A 6739-nucleotide genomic window follows, 5' to 3' on the forward strand; every position below is an offset into this window, starting at 1 on the left:
GTAATCATTCAGTTACAACGGCATTGACCATTTTTCACACTCATGACCGTTGCAGCATCCCCAGGGTCACATAATTTACATTTGGATGCTTGACAACTGGTTCATTTTTATGATGGTCACAGTGTCCTGGGGTCATGTGACCACCTTTTGCAACCTGACAAGGGGAAATCCAGATTCACTTAACAACTGTGCTACTAATTTAACAACTGCAGTGATTCACTTAACAATGTGGCAAGAAAAGTCGTAAAATGAGATGAAATTCACACCAAATTTCTCACTTAGCAACAGAAATTCTGGGCTCAATTGTGGCCATAAGTCGAGAACTACCCGTATTACCTCCTAAAAACAGTTTTCCTTAACCATAAATAAGCTCTCCTTACACCATCAAACATAACCAGTCTCCCCAATATGGTTTCATAAGCCCAACAGGTAATTGCAGCCCTAGAATTTCCCTTTAATTCTTGTTAAAGATCTAACAGTATTTTTTATTGTTCTCTATTCTTTTTTCTTGTAACTTTGGGACCCAAGGATCGTTGAATAAATGGCTGCTTATTTCCTCTTCGTGTTCGGCACCTTGCTTCTGCATTTTCTGGGATAAACTTTTTCAATGACTACCAACATCTAATATCTTTTTGGTGGGAATATGCAAAAAAAAAACCAGCTGTGATGGAATTGTGGATAACAAGGGCCACCTGTACATGAAAGAAATTAAATAGCAGTAGCCCTCTAAATAATTTAATTGGCCCAATATGATTAATTGGTCCAAAGCCATCTGCTTCTGCTCAAGTATGAGATTGATCCTTCTTCCCTAATGCCATTTAGAAGGATAATAGCAATAATGATTGCTGTGCTGCAGTTGACTGTGTGGTTGCAATTTATCCTACGTGGAAATATGAGTAAAATGATCCTTGGGAGAAATTCCTGTATTAAGTGTGGATGTGAGTTAAAAAGGTGTAGAATATTTGTGTGTTATTTCTTGGTGCCAGCTCTAGCAAAACCACTCATTACATTCAAATAACTTCCATTATAGACCCGTGATCTTAATTTTAAGAATATCAAGTAAAATTCATGCTCCCTGTTTAAGGTTTATAAAGTCCAAATGAGAACAAATGTTACCATTAAAAATATTCATTCTACGTGGTCCCAACCCTCCAAAGAGCTGTACAAGAATAGTAATGAGAGAGGTGTAACACAATTTGTCTGCAGCTGCTGTTAATCCAATTCACTTCTTGCAAAATAGCTCACAAAACAAAAAGAAAGACGATTTCGAATCTTGGCGAAATGAATGTACACTTAGGAGGTTTTATTTATCCGTGACTGCGAGTAATAGTAAAATTATTTTAAACATAGGTAGCAATCACATTTTCACCCAAACATTAACCTGATGCTGCACCACAAGACCCAAAACATAAAACAGCTGTTTCTCTTGCACAAAATATGTGTGGGTAAGGGCGGAGGAGTAGCTTGAACAGTTCAGTGGCCCTTTCAGCAGTAGGAAGCTTTTAGATAGCTCTGAATGGAGATGGATTTCTAGGTCTCATGGGAACTTGCGCACTTCAACAACCTTGAGGTGACACCGGGCTCTGAATCATTTGAAATAAGGGAAGAAAGTTTACACTGAATTCCCCTCCTATTTCCTGTTTCTTAATTTTTTTTTTCAAATAAGTGTTGCTGCTTGTCCTTTTTTAACCAATGTTTCTCCTTTACAAGTTATTCCTGGGGAAAATATATATTCTCCATATATTCTTATGCCATGCAGGATTCTCCCTAGGAATCACAGCAATAGGCAGCTCAATCTCACTTTTTTTACTTCAGACAATCTCATAGTCCACAGGCCAAATATTTTGTTGCTGCCAAAAGATGTTTACTTCAACTGCACATTAAATAAATGTTTCGGTGTGCAAATGATGTTAAGGAAATAAATCACTCTTTGTTCTATTGTTTCTGGCAGGAAGAGAACTAACACAAAAAGTATCTTGCTCTAGATTTTACAAGCAATATATCTTAGGCCTCTAGTAATGCTTTATTACATTTCTTTCATGCTACTTTTATTATCACTCCTAGAGTAACAATTAAAAACTTTACAGTATCTTAGAACATTTTTTTTTTTTTGTTGGTGGTGCTTTTGCTACAATGAACTAAGGTGGTGCCCATCTGGAAATATGAATGTGATACTCATTTTTTAAGCTAGCCCTATGTTTGAACCAAATGCATTAAAAAATAAAAAAGAACATCTTGATGTAGAGGACCACAAGTCCAGTAATGGTATGCTACCGGTTTGGCCCGGTTCACATGAACCAGTAGTAAAAATCACTACTGGAACTGGTAGTTAAAAAAAGCCTCCGATCAGCTGACAGGATAAAAGACTGAAAAGCACATGGGGGGGGGTCACTCCTAGCTTTTCGTTTCTTCATCCTCTCAGATGATTGGCTTGTAGTGCATTAGGGGTGCGCATGCACGCAGGCACGATCACCCACCGAACCTGTAGCGACTAAGGCAGGATCCCACTACTGCACAAGTCTCACACTTTTCTTGAGTTCCAAGTTGGAGAACTTCTGAATGATGCTCAGCTACAATCAGTTAACTCCCCTAGGACTGATCCAGATAGGTTGCACAGCCAGTCCTTGGGTATCTTGGAAACAGATCCTGGACATCTGCTTCTCTGCCCCCTCAGGTCTGCCCATATTGGAATATTGTGCAATCTTTGTATTATCATGCATTTCATTATGTTCAATCTCCAATTATTTAGCAAGTTATTCTGTCTCCCTGTGGTGAATGATGCCATGCAATTCACAGCAAATACATAATAGGTCAGCAGTAGGCCTTTATTACTTGATGAATAAACTTTCATGCAAGCATTTAGAAAAGAATACATTGCTTGTCAGGAGGCAAGCATGGGTTTATCAATAACATTGTATAAAACCAGTCTAAACTCCATTTTCAATAGACTGAGTGGCTTACTGACCACAGGAATGCAGCAGACATAACAGTGCTTTTTAGCAAAGTATTCACCACCCTTTCCCATGAGATTTTAGTAGAGAGGTTGGCAGAAAATGTAGCAAACGTACCAAATGATGGATGCAGAACTGGTTGAACAGTCACACCCAATTAGTGTACATGAACAGTTCTACACAAAATTGAAAATACCATACTATAGGTGCCAAGTTAAAAATATTACCAAACCTGCAGACAACACAATAATAAACCTCTTAGAAGATAATATCAAGATACTCCCCTTGGGGCGGGGGGGGGGGAAACAGTACTATGCACAATGCAGATATCTACCTTGAATTATCCTAAAACTTTCTAAAAGTAAAACAAGCAAATTATTGTTTATTGCTTCTTTTGGAAATATACATGCAAGCATACTTACTTACTTATTTTCTTTTGGGGTAAAGAACAATTTACAAGACACAGAAAGGAAGTTAAAAATACAATATATGATAAAGAAATTAAAGGCATGACATAAGGAAATAAAGCTAGATTGTACCAACACTATTCATTTATATTCCTTTATACCAAGGGTTCATAATTTTTTTGACATCACATTCCAACTTTAGTGTAATCGTAATTTCCCTTAAAATCCAAACACCAAAAAGAACACTAATGAATAAAAAACAATACAATGACATTTGGGAAATATGGATTTGTTGTAACAATGTACAACTATAAGTTTCTTCCGGGCTGTCTGTATCTCTCAAAAACCTCAAGGATTGGGAAACCCTGCTGTAAAACCTTCCTTACTCTTCACCACAAATTATCTGGTACCAATTCACATGATCCAACAAATGATTTAGCCCTTTCACTTTGTAGATCCACAGATATTGACACTGAGCACCTCCATTACGTTTTTGTCACAAAGGGGAGAGGAGCGGAGGGGAGAGTAGAGGAGTGTAGCAACATTTTCTGCTAATGGTGAGGACACTACCATTCATTTTGGGGTATATTTTGAGGATTGTGCTGTAGGCAAGAAAGCATTTTAGAGCAAGCATATTCATCCCATTTTATGCAAACTAGGCTGTCTAATGTAGTGACTACCTATATTCTTCCCTGCAGCCCACAAGTGAAAACGTGTATCATCTAACTCCATTGTGCCATTTCTTTCACTTGCTTTGCATCTTTTACTCTCAGTGAAGATAATTTACTGTAAATCTGTTAATCTGATGACAGAAGAGCTCCCTAGTTATTGGTCTTTCCAGTTGCTTGAAACATTTTTTTTGTACAGGACTGCATCAGAGTGTGTAAATGTATAACTGAATTTTTGTGTTCTGGGAGACCAAACTGCAATCTTGTGGCATTCTTGCTTACGAAGTAACTCATGTTAAGCACAGTCACTGATTTATTGTCTCCTTTGCCTTGTACATAAATAATTCACAGAGCTATGGAGAAAAGGAGTTGAGCGGGGTGAAAAAGCACTTCCATTATGCCTATCCTGCTCTATTCTGTTATGTTCCAGATGTCTTTCTATTCTTTTTTTCTAGTTTATCATCTTTATTTTAACTAATTGCAAAAAATTACAACTGCATGCCACAGTATTAAAGACGCAACCCAGCCACAAAAGCAGAGCAATAAGAAAAAAGAAGAAGCGGGCTTGGAAATTATTATAAATAGAACAATTACCCAAAAATATGCACCATATTGCTTCAAAATCTGTCTTTGCTCATTTGCCCAGCCTCTCAAAACCAAATCATTAAAAGTACCTATTTATTTTTCCCCTACTAAGACAACTCCTGGAGAATCCACTGTTATCCTCCATATACTATACAGAATGTTAACCCATATTTCATAATAATATCTAACTATCTAGAATGTGGGACCTTTGTCTACTGTTGCTGAAGAAGCCTTGGTCATGAACTCCATATCAGAAGCACCAGTTTAAACAAAGACACCAGATGATTGCCAATTTTAGGTCAAAGAGTTTTTGCATTTCTAAGACCCATCAACCCAAAGTTGCTTTGTAGCCATATACTTCTGGACAAGGACAGCCTGCATGTTTGCCTTCAGGGATATGTCCATCACTGCTGAATTTCTTCTTCTCCCTCCTCCCCTCCACCCTCAGGAGTTGTTTCCCTTTGAGCCCCAATTAAGCCAAGTCTCACACCAAAACAAACATGTTCCAGACCTCTGAGGTACATGTTGGGGCTCAGACTGCCTGGTGCCGTGGCCAGTCTGGCCTCAGGGAGTGATAAAACAGCTTGAGAAGATCCTGACAAAGGAAGTTGGGGCTTCAACCATGTCACAAAATTTCTTTTAACAGTTAATCACAAGGGAACAAGAACCATTGACACTAGGAAGAGAAAAATTGAACTTTTTCCCAGTGGACTTTTCTCTTGGTCAGATCAAGATTATGTGAAAATGGTCTCTGCATGATGTTCTAAAACTTTTGCAAGTTTTTAGAAAAATGTATTATGATATTTTATAATACTTTAACTACCCTGACATCAACTGGGATGCAAACCTAGTGGAAGATATGTTTTGGCCAGTCCATGAAAATCTTTATCTGCCGATAATACACCTTACACTAAAGTCTGATACACCCTTTCCCAAACTAGCACCCATCAGTTGTGTTTCAGTGTTCCCTTGCCTATGGCAACTCGAGAGCAGGCCAGGGATGCTTTGCGAGTTGACATTGTGTCAATTTAATTCCTGGACATAGGCTTTATTGGTTAATATTTGTAGAGTTGTACTTCAATATGTGACTTGCATTTGGTTAGGGAAAGCTAGATGATCCAAATCTTGCAAGCTGATGCAAGATTAAGTGTTGAAAAACTACAATGTACCAGATCTTCAATCCAGTATCTTAATAAGACTCATCATCTGCAGTTATAAACCAAACATAGAATATACAATAATATGCCATAGTTCAGTAACCTAAACTTTGCTATTCTTTTGTCAAATATTGTAGATCCTTTCTTGATATATAATCTATTTTTAACTGCTTAAAAATATCTAAAATTATTTTTGTTCGCAGCTGACTTGTTCTCTATATAGTCAGCTTGCTGAAAAATTTAAGAACTTGCAACTTTCTACAGAAAAAAAACTTTTAGCTACTAAAGAATGTAACCAGCAGTTACATATCAATTTGTTCAAAATTAATTATGAATTTCTTCCTTAAAAATACAGACTAACCTCAGATGCAGATTCTACTCGTGGAAGAGAAGAAATTGCAATATCCCGGTTGTGTTTTTCCATTGATCAACTTGACACTAAAATCAGGAATATGCTTTATGGATGCTTGCTTTTGCTAGAACTTTAACTCCCAGGAGGTTTGGTACAATTACAGCTTACACAAGAAGCCCGGATAATTAAGCAACAATGTTAGATTACAGGTACACCTAATCAAATAATAACAGTGACAGTAACAACAGTACACTACTTTAATCCAAGGTAGGTACTCTATTCTCTCTATAAATCTAGATTCAGTGGTGGCTTTTGTACAATATGAAAATAGCATAACATCTGTCACAAACAAGTGTTTGATGTTGTAGAACTATTGGCAAGCATGAAGCAACTGTTAATTATAGATCTGCTTTGGCTGTAAATGCTACTGGTAGTAACTCAGAAAATGTAGTTACATGTCCAGATGTGACATCAGCAACTTCTTCTTTCTGTACCTTTTTGCTCTTCAGTTGATCAATGTACTGTATGTTTCAGTATGAAAGACTGATCAAATTTCTTCAGCTTGTCTTGAATAATTATTTCTCAAATTAGATGTGAGAAGGTCCCACCAGGACTAAAT

Source organism: Notechis scutatus, chromosome 4, assembly GCF_049901735.1.
Source record: "Notechis scutatus isolate UNSWTSFEM ecotype Mainland chromosome 4, rNotScu1.2, whole genome shotgun sequence".
NCBI lineage: Eukaryota > Metazoa > Chordata > Lepidosauria > Squamata > Elapidae > Notechis > Notechis scutatus.